A 16493-nucleotide genomic window follows, 5' to 3' on the forward strand; every position below is an offset into this window, starting at 1 on the left:
GCTAAATCTTTACCTCCAAATATTACTTTAATTCGGCTGATAAACAAGGTGTCATATCATCAGTGCAACAAATTTACCTCTCATTACTCTTGCTGAAGAAAATGATATGAAGTTCTGTCGGACCTATAGTGGATGCCATACAGGAACACTGATTCGATCATGGCGAGAGATTCTTCCTAACAGAGAAATCGGAGATATACTTTTTCAGTGCTTGAAGTGATGCGGAAATCGTTTCAAATGTCACAGCAACAGAAAAGGAACACAGTGATATAGAAAATACAAAAGAAGAAGATGTCGAGATAGTAGTGATTTCTGTTGAAACCTTTTTTCTATCATCGACCGGAGGGGACTTAGAATACAATGATGAAACAGCACTTAAAAACACGCAGTGATATTCGACAAATATTTAAATGCTGTCCTAAAACTTAATCACATACAATATGCATGAAAATGCACAGTTTGGATTATCCGTGTTTTTAAAATTATTCGCGACTTTCTTCTTCCTGAATTAGCGCGGATAATTGAAAGTACACTGTACAGTAACCTGAAATGAAGTAAATTGAAGGGCAAAAATTGAGCGAATCCAGCTTTTTTCCGCAGCTGTTTTTCACATGGCTACCAGTCAAATTGCGCGGCAGAAAATAACCTTGGAGTTCCTATTTTAAAGTAACATAATATAGTAGACTCCTAATAATCAATTCCTGGCTTTGCGCTCCTCAACTACTATAAACCCGAAAGTCCCAGGACAGCTGCTATTTTTTGAGAATTTTTCGCAGACCGGCAATAAGACCTTCCAACTAGTTTCATTTTACCCTCATATGTCTAGAAATATCCAGTAGTAATGAATCTGATATCCAATGACTCCATAAAATCAAAATTCACCTTTAGGAACTTCTACAGCAACTGAGGTTTGGATATCGGAAGTTGCCTCTAGAGCTTTTATGCGCAGTAAAGTAATTTGAATTTATCAATTTTCAGAGGCAAAGATATCAATAAAAGTTAAACCACTAAATTAGTGGCATGCAATCGGTCTTGCCTTCACATGAGGAGTTTCTATTAAAAGCAAGCAGTTGAAATATCGTATGTAATAGAACTCCACATGTTCGTAGCATGAACTACTATACTCTATTAAAAAAAAGTGAAAGGTTTCACATTTTAAATTACGTCCAAAGGGCCGGTTTTCGTGCTACTTTTATTTATTAAATATCACGTTCTTTGTACTCAAACCATAAAATTCAGTTCAACAGCTACATCACAAAATAACTTTAAAATGAGCCTATCTAGAATTTCCGATACAGAGTCTCGCGCGCTGGAGATTTTTTTTCCACCGTACAGTGCTGCCATTGCTCGCTTTGAAATCCTTCAGTTTTAAATAAAAAAATTCGTTGAAGTGAAATCGATAGTAAAACAAATTTCAAATTCAAATTAGGGCTTACCAGATGCCATATTTGGTGAATTACGTTACTCAAATTTTGATGGCTCTGATGGCTGTTTTATCACAATGCGAGAAACATACATACATTCATGCAGATTCTTCATTATTTAATTCTTTAAATATAATAAAGGGCAACAATATTTGGTGGCAACAACTTTACAAGTGAAAATATTTTATTACATACCTTAAAAATTATGTGTCCTTTAGCTAAAACTTCATTTCGTGATTTCTTTATACTGAGAAAATCCTGATTAGAAAAGCAAAGCTTTAATTCATCAAAACATGATTGGTTGGTGTATTTAATTATGGCAAAGCACACGAGGGCTATCTGCCTGAGAGAAGGGATGCCTTCGTGGAGGACTTTCTATGGGAAACTGGCTCGTATACACGTTACACACGGGGAAAATCACGAAAACGCCCATGCAGCCAGCCCGTTCGCGGATTCGAACCTCGGACCGACCTACCAGTGTTCAGCGACTTTACCGCTCGGCCGCTAGTCGGCTCAAAACATGATGAAAATAAAATTAAATAATTAATGAACTCATTACCCTGCGGATCGACGTATAAATTTCTGCAAATGTATATTACGACTATTCAGATTAAATAAAATTTAATGAGAAAAATTATGCTAAAAAACACTACACGGCGGAGAATGAAATTTGCACAACTTCATTTTCATTAATTCAATTACATTTCATTTATTTCTAAAAGCACTTTTCTTAGTAAAGGTTTAAAATTAAAAACGCGGAGATGTGATAAAAACCACGAGATTTGGCGGCTATGTATACCGATTCAATATGGAGATACCGAGTGGCCAATGCTGACTAGGCAAGTGCCCGCCCGCTGGGGAAATAGTTAAATCTCTCTAAAACAAATTCCTTCGTGATTCCTTTCAATGAAGTGTTAATGTTGTTATGAGATACAAATGTCTTATTTTTATTCAACACTATAAATATTTCTGTTTTCACGTGAGGTGAATATTCGTGTTTTCACGATGTTCCTCCGTGAATATGCTTTCTGATACTTAGCAGATGACAAAACTTTTAATAAAAACTAGTTAATTATTGAAAATTATTTCAGCAGCCAGGATTGTAGGATAAAATTCACTCTGAATTATAAACTTTAATTGCCAGGAAATCAATCACGATAGATCTGGATTATCGATTTTAATATTTAAATATGACAACGCTATGAAATAAATTACAAAAACCGAATTACAGTGAACCCTCTCTAAGCAACCACATTCTAAGTGATCTTAGTCTTACGTGAAGTTGATTTAAGTGAGCTAATTACAATTCAATTACGATAATCGTTTACGTCTTCTAGAGGTGACTTTCAAAGGTGATCGCCAACAGAAGATGGTTGCAATGAGAGGATTTATATTATTTCCACAAAGTTCACAATTTCTTCTTATAAATGGTCTCTAAGATGACAGCCACCATTCCAGACGGATGCAGTCGTTTTTAAGGAAAGTGATTTCTGGTATATTTATTTGTGATTTCAAAAATACTGATGATTTTCGGTGGCGACCATCACAGGAAGACGGTCACAAACTAAGGACCAGTAATAAATATGAATTTATCTCTGTCGATTTTACTTTCACATCTTGAATAGTTAACAAATGATAACTATTAGTTTGTCTTAATCAAAAGTTCAGGTTATGCTTGTAGAGGTAAAAGTTACAGCATAATCACGAACAATATAAAAATCAAGATGAATCAGACAGTACGTAAAAAATTTATAAGATAAATAATCGATATTATTAATCAACAAAAATATTACTAGCAATTTGCCAGTACTTTTTAATAGTATAATTTTTGATAAGTTCGCTTGACTATGTAAATTAAAACTATATTCTTGCGGTTTAACGGTTCGCGGATTTGGAGTAATTTAGGGCAACAACTGATAAAGAATCAAAACACAATTTATTTGCCAGCAAACATTATTACACAGGATAGTTTGAAAGACAAGTTTACAGTTCGTCGAAAAACTACGATAAACAGGCTGAAGTAATAAGCAACAACCTTCAGGCTATAATTGTGAAGACACTTCTTCACGGCTAAGCACTAAAATACAGCTCCCAACTCGGTCGATAGCTCTCAGGCTAATCTCTGAACTCAAGACACTACTACTACACTACAACTCCGCGTACAGGTGGGGTATATATAGTTTAAACCTACCTTAGAGAATATTCCCGAGAGAACAGCGAAGAATGTGTTCTTGAATGTTTTTGCTCCGTTTATCGTATTTAAACATAACTTTTAAAGAAAGAATGAATAATGATTCGTGCGCATTACTTTTGTATTTCAACATGAGTTATAGGAAAACAAAAGATGATTGGCTGAAACAATTTATTTTGTAATTTAGCAGTTTATTTTCAATGGATGATTGAATTATGTTTATATATATCGCAATGTGTGTAACTAAACTGCATGTGGACAAAAATAATTTCTAAATACCGTTGCATAAACTGCTACTTGTGCTGTTTTTCTCGCATTTTCTTCACCTTTTGGTACTTCCCGTAGAAATTTTGATTTATTCTGCTGATTTGTGGTAGTAACTTGTACACTGTTCTGCAACGTATTTTATACAAGGCTTGGTTAATGAACGTGTAATTTTAATCAAATGTTGACTGTATAATTATTTTAATTGAGTTAGCTTTAGAAAAAATAAATCACAAAAGAAGGTTTTTGTTCAGATCCAAATGCTACATAAAAAACAATATGCCGAATCAAACATAGATGAGTATTAATAAGAAAGAAACAGGAATTGTAATTACGAAAAGTAGGAGAGCTAAAATAAATAAATAATCAAGTTATATGCGGAAAGGAATTGGAATGTTCCGATGAATTATTACGTGAAAATCACTTGAGGATCATTTTTGCTGGCTTCCGCCCATAAATCTTCAGCAACTGTCCGAACAAGTTCTAATATGTTCGGAATATTGGACGTTTTGGAATGGCGAGTCTTTAGCAAAGACGTTTTTAAATACAAAATCGGAGATTTACGTTATATTCTTAACTTTTTAAAAAAAGGTTTTCAATCAGCATTTCATTCAGACGGAACTGTCCGTGATTTGTTGAAATTATTCTCATTGAAAGAAGCCATATTCTTAAATGTCGCTTGCTTGGAAAGATGTAGAGAACACATTATGTTGCTGTTGGCGAAAATTGTGCTAAATGATCACGTTCGTAGATTGACGAGTCCAGTGACAAAGATTCTCTTGATTTTTGAAACACGGAGTTCTTGGCGACATCTCAGATTTAGTTATAAGTTCGTAGAATTTTATTATAAGTGAACCTTGGAGAGTGTAAATCTCTTCTTAAAAGAGCATGAATTGTGAATGTTCACGCTCTCTTAAGATAACCACGAAACAATCAGTACTGGGAGAGGAGGAAACATGTACTGGGAGAGGAGATACGACGAGAAAGAGGAGGGAATGAAGATAAAGACGAAAGACACGCAGAGCAAGAAAATTTCATAGAACGAGGCTGAAAAAGGATTGTTCATTTTCTCATAAAGTCCATTTACGTCCATGTATGTCAAGAAATGTCCATTTACGTCATTAGATGCTGATATAAACTTAATTATTTAACAAAGCGAACTACAGTATCGTTCTTCAAAGCAGGCAGACATTCGAAGTTAAACGCCCCCTTATTAAAAAATTCTTACCCTCAAGAGATAATATGCACGGTAATTTAAAAACACTGTTGATTGTTATTTTGAAATATAAAACTATAGATATGCGTTTTAAATTTAAATAATCTGTATGATTTTCGACACTTTTTTTTGTTTGTTTGTTGTTGTTGTGGTCGAAAGATAAGAAAACAAGAACGGACTTCGTACGCTACAATTTGAACAGATGGTATGTCAAAATATGAATAGGTTGGTTAAATTCTAGCAATATTTATTGAATTAGCCAAGTAACGATTTTACTGTATATGCTTTCAAGGTCTTATAAAACGTGCAGAGTGCACATTTATGTTAAGCTGGCTTGTGAATTCTCTCGTGCTAAATCTAGGGAGATAGTTACAGTTAACTTCGAGCTCCCCGCATACACTTGTAAATCTTATGGTCCTAGGTAACAATGTGACAACTGTAAATGTGACTTATGTAAACAACGTAACCGAACAACAATATGGTGAGACATTACATTCTGTCTGAAACTGGCTGAAATATGTAGTTACAGCGAGAGTTCCCATCTAAAGCAAAACACAGTATTAAAGAAACACACATTTATAGATTACCCTTTTGATTAGCATGCACTTTTCTGAATTGTATTACTCCACATCTTGATTGAATAAATCATATATATGAATAAATTTGAATTAAACGCATTCCTGCGTAAGAGGATACGCTTTGCTACGCCACTCAGCATGGACTTGAACTGCAGCATGTCACTTCATACTAAAATTCCTCAAGGCAATTTATGTACGTTACTGGCAGTAACAAATTTTTCGAATTCACTTCTGTGATTAGCATCCAAGTTTTCAGTTGTTTTGATTCTGGTTGAATGAGGCAGGCTAGGTATATTAGCACATATTTTGTTTGTTTCTTTAAGAACATTGAGTAAAAAGAGTGTCTCCTTAATACTATTAAGAATGTGCAAATTATTTAAATTTACGGACACGCCAATCTTGATTTTAAACGTGTTTTCTTATACCTTCGTTTTTGTAAAGGATGATAAATATATTTCAGTGCCTAGTGAGATAGTGGTTAGCGACTCTGATTGCCGTTCCGTAGGACTCGGGTTCGAATCCTGGAGAAAGCAAGGGACGTTTGTACTGCGCGGGTTGGGAGCATTCTAAAAATGAGGCGAGGCGAAAATGCTCACGAGAGTTGGTGGGTGAGGAAGAGGGGTGGGAGACCTTCTGACTCGCCCCCCGAGGTGTTCTTCAACATTGGGGCGGGACGGAGCACAAAGTCGTATTGTCACCTGTATGGTGCACAAGGCTCTTTCCAACGACATGCACAATCTTGCTCTCCTTGCGACGATGAATTTCGTGGGCATGTTCTGATGCTTTTAAACAAGTGTGATAAGTCACAAAAAAGCAACAACAATAGTAGTTATCTGAATAATTAACAAAAATGTATACTTCAACAAAGGCTACATCGGTTCGTAATTCTGCGCTACAGTGTCTCAAAACATTCCTAGCCCTTCCACCGACCTTGCGTATAACGAAACACTCAAATACAAACACAGTGAACAATACAGTGTGACCCCTATCTTAAGACTACCTCCTTGGAAAATGGAACATAAACACGGGAACTGAATATCACTTCTTTCGCATGATAACGTCAAGAGAAGATTGAAATCATTTAAAATTGTGGGCGGACATATCAAAGAGAGCTATTCAATGCAGCTGCTGCAGGGGAAGAGAAAAAGGGAGAATCTCAGAAAACAATTCAATAATGAAGTAACAAATAAATGGAGTTTTTAACTGATTAAAAATTATGTTTAATAAAGAAACTATTTTTTCTTGTCACTACATTTTACCAGACTTTTATTTGGATGATAATTCAGATAAATATGCAAAATATTGTTATTCAATCATAAGTGAAATCCTCTCATGATGACCACCATTGAAAGTAACTAGTATTTATGACACTATATAGAAAATCGGTACTTAACATCAGTTCTTTACAGGTGATCTCGTCCACGGAAGACAAAATCAACTCAAGTCACAGATTTTTCTTTTTTTTTTTTAAAAAAAAGCAAGAGATGTGAAAAATGAGTAATACCCTTGCTGCCTTGCCTTCGGATCTCACGAATTTGCCAGTTGCACCACGAAGACATGCGGAAAGGAGGAAGAAAATACCTTATATAATCCCCGTTTTAAAGAGCGGCTAATTACTGACCACCAACGTTTTGATTAGGCGTCCTTTCCTACTGTCTTTGGAATTTTTGATCATGGAGACGTGAAAAATGTGCAGTGCTCTCGCTGGGAATCGAACGCTAGATCTCTTGAATAAGCGCTGAGTATACTTTTAATTATACCACGAAGCAGCATGCCGAAATTAAGGAGAAAATACCTTATATTGTTTCTATTTTTTTTCGCTTGAAATCTACAGGATGGCATTGCTCTCGCTGGGAATCGAACGCTGGATCTCTCGAATAAGCGCTGAGTATACTTTTAATTATACCACGAAGCAGCATGCCGAAATTAAGGAGAAAATACCTTATATTGTTTCTATTTTTTTTCGCTTGAAATCTACAGGATGGTATTCTATAGTCAAGACTGTCCTACAGTCCGCCACTGTATAGTCATCCTTATTAGTGCTTTATTTACACAGTTTCAGATCTCTGAACTATTTATAATGTGATTCCACTGCAAAATATATTAATTAAATTTGAATTTAACGAATATTCTCCATTCATATAAAGCTAATATGAATTAAAAATTTAATTAAGAAATTTTGATTGCAAAAATAAAAAATAAGAAAAAAATTAATTATTGCTGTAAACTAATTTTACAATATCATTTAAATTCTAAGAGCATATGTCAATTAAGTTCACGTATCTGAAAACCAGTCTAAATATTTAGTTCTTCTGCTAATTTCATTTTGTAAAAAATCCAGAATACGGTCGAAAAGCTTTTACTTATACGAATAATTTTAAATATGGTGGCAATAAAATTAACAATTTGTGTACCTACTTTCGCGTAGATAACTTAATTATGTACCGTGTATTCCAATAAAATGATATTTAACACTATTAACTGATTAAGCATCGGTTGAAAGTTCATAAAATAATTCTTAAAAACAGCTACAGCGGATTAGCACAGCTTAGATCAACTAAAAAATACTGTTACGAATTTTGCATGTATGTAAATAATTTTATTGAAATAATGCGCGAAATTATTGCATCTCTTGTTTTAATATTACACGAAATGGCTCGAAATAAACAAATTTCCGACGGAAAAATAACGTTTACTTGGCCACCATTTGGCTACATTTGGGTCCGGTCCCTGTATAACTTTAATTTATCTAATTCCTATGTACCTGTAACTATGTCCGGCTCTAAATGGCACTGTAACCGTAATATGCCTTACAGTAATTTCGAGAAATGGAATGTACTGGAAATACTTTAAAGTTTTACAAAATATGAAAAACCTATAACGTCATTCTATGAACATACTAAATAGTTTAATTAGCTAGATTACGATTTAAATTAGCTTTTATTATTTAAATCAATTCGGTTCAAATGTGGGAAATGAAAATTCTTAAGAACTGCATCTTTGTTTTCAAATAGTTTGTTAATCCACAACAGGTCGATTCCGTTTCTTACATTTTACAGAGAATAGCAACAGACTTGAATGAAAAGTGAAACGACGCACGCAAAATCCCATTTCGAGACTAGCATCAAAATAAAAATGCGTTTACAGCGCATTTAAGTCTAGGGTTTTTACGGTTTTAGACATGGTTAGAGTTTCTGACAGCGAAGCTTGAGGTTTACGTTCTATTGCCCAGCTCTGGTAAAGGTTACTTAAGACCTACATAAGACTTTGTTATAACAAGGAAGCTTGAAGGAAATTTTAATTAATTTACACAATTAGAAACCTATAAATGTTAGCACATGCAAATAGCCTTCTCGCGCTTTGCTAAAACAATTCCATAAGTGTACCTTACTACTGTGTAGATAAACTTAGTCATGTACCTTGTATCGATGAAAAGCAAAAATAAACAAGTAAAAAATCTGAAAGCGTTCAGATTTTACATTACGCCCAAAGGGGCTTTTTTTAACGTTTTAATGTACCTAGTATAGTTGAAAAGCTAAATAAAAAAACCTCTAAAAGCGTTCAGATTTTACATTACGCCCAAAGAAGCTCTCTTTTTTTAACGTTTTGTCTGTTACTTTTATTGATTAAATATGGTGTTCTTCGCACTTAAAAAACACATAACATTCAACTCAACAGCAATATCACAAAATATTTAAAAACAGCATACCTTTAGAATTTCCGATAGGCAGTCTCGGGCGCTAGATTTTTTTTCCATATAGTATTACCATTGCTCGTTTTGAAATCGTTGTCTGTTAATCAAAAATTCGTTAAAAGTTTTGCAAAAATATGAAATAGATAATAAAACGAATTCCAAGATTTCGTGTTTCCAGGTGTCTTCGAAATTTGATGGATCTAAGGTACCGTCGTTTTTCACAATGCAAAAAACATACATACATTCATGCTCATTCTTCATTATTTTAAGGCAACATTTTGAAAAGTGAAGACTTTTAAAGTGATTCAACGCAGAACGCCGTTACTAATAGCCTTACAAACTTCTAAAGTAAATAAACAGAAAAGAAGTTTGCACAATATTATTAATTTAATAAAATTCATTTACTGCATGTTTCATTTACAAGAAACATTTCTCTTAATTTAATAAAAGGTAAAATTAAAAAACATGACGATTCCGTATCTACCGGAAGATGTTACGGAAAATAGGGAGTCTCCCGGTAAAACCGAGATGGCTGGCAGCTATGCCAATGGATACTTTGAAACTGTATTATTCTAATAAGTTAATAATTATTCTAATTATGATACATTTAAATCATCCTCCTAAAATATAATTTTTTAATAATAAAAATTTCTAGTTACCGATATTTATTTGGTATGCAGAATGTGGAACAATCTTTGCTATTGTGACTTAAGATACAATGAAATTTCTCGTAGGAATAATTTCTCTTAAGACGACCACCACTTAAAAGTGTTTAGCATTTCCTAACTGCAAAAAGGAACACTTATATTCAATATCTCGAATTCTTTGAAAACTGCTTTTACAGAAAACAAAATCATCTAGGACACTGAGTGTCTAGCAAAAGGAAACACTGATATTCAATATCTGGCATTTCTAGGAGCAAAAAGAAACACTGATATTCAATATCTTGCATTTCTAGGAGTAAAAATAAACACTGATATTCAATATATGGAATTCTTTGAAAACTACTTTTACAGAAGAGAAAAATCATCTAAGACACTGAGTGGTCGTTTTCGAGAGGATTCAATGTTTATAAAACTATTCTCCATTTACATTCCAGAAATTTGCGACGTCATTTTAAAAGAATACAAAGAAACCTAATTTCTTTTTATAATGCATGATTCAAGTTATTGAACTACTCATAATACGATTTTGGTGTAAAATATATTAGTGTTTAAGCCTTTGTATAAATTTTTACGTTCTTTGGCTGAAGCAGGAATCTAAACGTTTACATTCTTTAGCTAAAAATTACTAATCTTAACGGCTGCATTGTTTGGCTAGACTAGGTATGTAAATTTTACGTTCTTTAGCTGAACTAGGAATCTGAACGTTTACGTTCTTTGGCTAAACTATGAATATAAAGGTTTACGAATCTAAACTTTTATGTTCTTTGGCTAGACTAGGTATATAAATTTTAGGTTCTTTGGATAATTTTATTTTGTAATTTTCCTCCAATTTTTCTATTGAAAACAAATTCAGAGTAGCAAAAGAAACGTTTTCATTTATCAAAGTAATTTTACATACGAAAGAAGCAAAAATTAGAATCAATGTTCATACTATTAGGTAAATAAACACAGCAATGTATCATTTAACAATATACAACAAATTATATAAAAATAAAATGAATCTTTCTTTATACATGGTTTCACAAATGTCTACAACAGATTAAACAAATTTAGATAAAAGTTTAATACGAAAAATTACGCCCAAACTGAGTACGAGTACAGGGAATAAATTAAGCACTATTTAAGAAATTCAGTACATTTCATTAGTTGCTGCAAAAAAAGCAAAGGTTAATCAGGAAAGTTAACAGCTATGCTTATAGATGCACTTTAATAATAAATTCCAGGCATGAAGATTCATTAAGCTAAGTGCAGTTACGCAAATTATTATTCGATAAAAATATACATGTTGAGTTCCAATTTAATTCATTAAATGTAGCCTTGAAGTTCTGCTTTTAAGAAGGTCAAACAGGGGTCACAAGAAATTTCATAATATTGAATAAATTGAAACAAAGATAAATATTCAAAACGAAGATCTTTTTTTACATTTCAAAAACAGGTGTGATAAGAATTTTCATAATATTAAATAAATTGAAACAAAAGATAAATATTCAAAGCGAAGATCTTTTCTTACATTTCAAATACAATTACAAATGATCACAAAATATATAAAAATACGTTTAAAAGCTCTCACAATATTATATGAACGTCTAGAAGATCTAAATTCAAAAATATAAAAAAATATAATCACTTTCACAAATACAATTACAGAATTATACGCCATTAAATAAATCATATCGGCGACAGACGAAAACATGGCAATCGCAAAACGTCGCTGAGAAAACATCACAAGGCGAAAATGCCTCGTACAAAACAAAGTGAGTAGAAAAGGTCATCAATTCCCCCTAAAACATCGTCATCGAAAATAAAGCGGTTCAAAAACTTCGCAGTTCAAAAACAGCGTCTTCGAAAAAACGGAGATAAAAAATACAGCACCTTCAAATCATCGCATGACGATCGGTAACGTCACAGACGTACTGTTCTCAGTCTTTGATATTTCGCCTATTCGCGAAATGATTTGTCAGTGCAAGAAAAAACAAGGAATGTTTTTACTTTTATATTATCGATTTAAATAATAAATTTTTGCAGAAAAATAAGAAAGTAATAAAGCAATCAAAAACTGAAAATGAGCAAAAAAAATAATTCAATAAATGTCGCGTCTTAATGGTAATATTTCCAAAAACATAGTCTTAAAAAAATGAAAAACATAAACTAAAAGGATCAGAAAAAGGAAGATGAGTAGCTCCATATGGTTTTACCTTTATTAATATTGTTTATTAATTATAATATTAACTGTTATAAGGTAGCACTAATTTTCTACTCACTTTCTGAATGCTTACGTTTTCTTCTGAATTTTTCACAAAAAATATTAATTAAATAAATTATTAAAAATGTTCCCCAGTCCTTTTTGCGCTCACATATTATGCGAATAAGGATTTACAACTTTCAGAGCTGAAAATCACATGTCAGCAAGTTATCGTCATGCGATAATTTGTTAGGCGCTTTATTTTTTGTATCATATTTTCGACGACCTTTTAAACTGCGAAGTTTTTCAATTGCTTTTCTCTCGACTACCATGTTTTTTGGCTTAGAACTGCGACGATTTGTTTGCTTTTCTCCCGTGATGTTTTTTTCTTAGGACGTTTTCGTCTTCCGTTGTTATTATGGAAGTTTATGCCAGGGATTGTTTTTGCCTGTAAACAATCATATGGACTAACATCTTAGCATTTAACATTTTAAATTCCAGCCTATCTTTCAATACTATTGCAAAGTGATGATGAGCTCCATTCTACATATAAGAGGCATGTAAAGTAAAACTCTAAATAAAACACGCTAATAATTATTTAGTTATTTGTCACAAACTAAATAAGTTTAATATTCAAATTAAATACATTCAATACAAATTTAAGCATAAATATTTGTTGCACAAAAATAAATGATGCTTAAGGTATTTAAAATGAGGTGTACCTATGTAAGCTTAGCATGTTCAGTACAAATACATAAAATAATGAAGTGACATTTGTTTCGAAATTACGTATATCTTGACTATCCCAAAATTTTTAAGTTATTAAACTAGGAAAAAACTGAATAATCTTGAATATTATGAATAATGTTAAATACCAAAAATTTTGTATAGCGAACACTGTCGTAACATGACTCATCCGATTTTGCTTTTCTGTGGAAGTGGTGGTCGCTTCAAAGAGGTTAAATTTAACAACGATGTTTTATTCGTGTTCTCAGAAATGCTGATCATTTTTAGGAGTTACAAAATGATGATCGCCATGACAGGGTTCACTGTATGCTGAAATCCCCACTGAAGCCATTCGCAATGACCACCACTTCTAAAAGCAGCCGATATTTCTGAGAATATAACATCGATATTAAACGTTACCTCTTCAAGGCAACTATCTTTAGTTTATTTGATATGCTTTAACAAACCATTCTGCAATACAAATAACAGAAAATATACCTACTGTTATAAGAAATGTAATCATTTTAATAAATTTCAGAAAGAGAAAAGAAAGTTTGAAATCATGAACTGACACGTCGTAAAGTTTTAATACTGCAAGTAAATGAAGAATAATACTTACTGAATTAAAGCATTTATAAGTAAAAATGGCTCGGCGTGTTTTCTTTCCAGTTTTCAGTACGACCATTCAATTCTAATTTTCTGAAAATTCGTTATAGAATGCAATTCATTATTTTCATGACATACAACAGAAGCTTTTCAAATTTTATGAAAATTAAATTAATAACAGAGCCTTGCCATTTTACTTTTCTTACGAATGTGTTTGTTTCGAAGACTTACCTTTTTTTGGCCAGTTATACCACAAACCAGATACTTTACTACAAGGAGGAGGCACTCTGAAATATGGTGCACGATGATTAAATGAAGGCGTTGAGTGTCTAAACATTTCACTGCTTTGTGTTAACATAGGAGGTCTCACATTATCACTGCTTTGGGTTAACATAGAAGTCTCACATTATCACTGTTTTGGGTTAACATAGGAAGTCTCACATTATCATTGCTTTGGGTTAACATAGGAAGTCTCACATTATCACTTTAGGTTAACATAGGAAGTCTCTCATTATCACTGCTTTGGGTTAACATAGGAAGTCTCACATTATCACTGCTTTGGGTTAACATAGGAAGTCTCACATTATCACTGCTTTGGGTTAACATAGGATTATCACTGCTTTGGGTTAACATAGGAAGTCTCACATTATCACTGCTGTGGGTTAACATAGGAAGTCTCACATTATCACTGCTTTGGGTTAACATAGGAAGTCTCACATTATCACTGCTTTGGGTTAACATAGGATTATCACTGCTTTGGGTTAACATAGGAAGTCTCACATTATCACTGCTGTGGGTTAACATAGGAAGTCTCACATTATCACTGCTTTGGGTTAACATAGGATTATCACTGCTTTGGGTTAACATAGGAAGTCTCACATTATCACTGCTGTGGGTTAACATAGGAACTCTCACATTATCACTGCTGTGGGTTAACATAGGAAGTCTCACATTATCACTGTTTTGGGTTAACATAGGAAGTCTCACATTATCATTGCTTTGGGTTAACATAGGAAGTCTCACATTATCACTTTGGGTTAACATAGGAAGTCTCTCATTATCACTGCTTTGCGTTAACATAGGAAGTCTCACATTATCACTGCTTTGGTTTAACATAGGATTATCACTGCTTTGGTTTAACATAGGAAGTCTCACATTATCACTGCTGTGGGTTAACATAGGAAGTCTCACATTATCACTGCTGTGGGTTAACATAGGAAGTCTCACATTATCACTGCTGTGGGTTAACATAGGAAGTCTCACATTATCACTGCTGTGGGTTAACATAGGAAGTCTCACATTATCACTGCTTTGTGTTAACATAGGTCTCACATTATCACTGCTTTGGGTTAACATAGGAAGTCTCATATTATCACTGTTTTGGGTTAACATAGGAAGTCTCACATTATCACTGCTGTGGGTTAACACAGGAAGTCTCACATTATCACTGCTTTGGGTTAACATAGGAAGTCTCATATTATCACTGCTTTGGGTTAACATAGGAAGTCTCACATTATCACTGCTTTGGGTTAAAATAGGATTATCACTGCTTTGGGTTAACATAAGAAGTCTCACATTATCACTGCTGTGGGTTAACATAGGAAGTCTCACATTATCACTGCTTTGGGTTAACATAGGAAGTCTCACATTATCACTGCTTTGGGTTAACATAGGATTATCACTGCTTTGGGTTAACATAGGAAGTCTCACATTATCACTGCTGTGGGTTAACATAGGAAGTCTCACATTATCACTGCTTTGGGTTAACATAGGAAGTCTCACATTATCACTGCTGTGGGTTAACATAGGAAGTCTCACATTATCACTGTTTTGTGTTAACCTAGGAAGTCTCACATTATCATTGCTTTGGGTTAACATAGGAAGTCTCTCATTATCACTGCTTTGGGTTAACATAGGAAGTCTCACATTATCACTGCTTTGGGTTAACATAGGATTATCACTGCTTTGGGTTAACATAGGAAGTCTCACATTATCACTGCTGTGGATTAACATAGGAAGTCTCACATTATCACTGCTGTGGGTTAACATAGGAAGTCTCACATTATCATTGCTGTGGGTTAACATAGGAAGTCTCATATTATCACTGCTGTGGGTTAACATAGGAAGTCTCACATTATCACTGCTTTGTGTTAACATAGGAGATCTCATATTATCACTGCTTTGGGTTAACATAGGAAGTCTCACATTATCACTGTTTTGGGTTAACATAGGAAGTCTCACATTATCATTGCTTTGGGTTAACATAGGAAGTCTCACATTATCACTGCTGTGGGTTAACATAGGAAGTCTCACATTATCATTGCTTTGGGTTAACATAGGGAGTCTCACATTATCACTGCTTTGGGTTAACATAGGAAGTCTCACATTATCACTGTTTTGGGTTAACATAGGAAGTCTTACATTATCACTGCTGTGGGTTAACATAGGAAGTCTCACATTATCACTGATGTGGGTTAACATAGGAAGTCTCACATTATCACTGCTTTGGGTTAACATAGGAAGTCTCACATTATCACTGCTTTCGGTTAACATAGGATTATCACTGCTTTGGGTTAACATAGGAAGTCTCACATTATCACTGTTTTGGGTTAACATAGGAAGTCTTACATTATCACTGCTGTGGGTTAACATAGGAAGTCTCACATTATCACTGATGTGGGTTAACATAGGAAGTCTCACATTATCACTGCTTTGGGTTAACATAGGAAGTCTCACATTATCACTGCTTTGGGTTAACATAGGAAGTCTCACATTATCACTGCTTTGGGTTAACATAGGAAGTCTCACATTATCACTCTTTTGGGTTAACATAGGAAGTCTCACATTATCACTGCTTTCGGTTAACATAGGAAGTCTCACATTATCACTGCTGTGGGTTAACATAGGAAGTCTCACATTATCACTGCTTTGGGTTAACATAGGAAGT

The 16493-nt window shown here is 33.7% G+C and overlaps 1 protein-coding gene across 1 annotated transcript in view; it reads right to left on the reverse strand.

The window, feature by feature from the left end:
• The window catches only part of LOC146999566 (uncharacterized), a 42806-nt gene extending 28698 nt beyond the window's left edge, over positions 1-14108 (reverse strand). The window contains exon 1 of the mRNA XM_085807818.1: positions 13560-14108. The gene's annotated coding sequence lies outside the window, so the exon portion shown is untranslated. The remainder of the gene's footprint in view (positions 1-13559) is intronic.
• Positions 14109-16493: the final 2385 nt, after the last annotated feature.

Source organism: Stegodyphus dumicola, chromosome 1, assembly GCF_044657685.1.
Source record: "Stegodyphus dumicola isolate Sdum_Otavi_A_Nest chromosome 1, ASM4465768v1".
NCBI lineage: Eukaryota > Metazoa > Arthropoda > Arachnida > Araneae > Eresidae > Stegodyphus > Stegodyphus dumicola.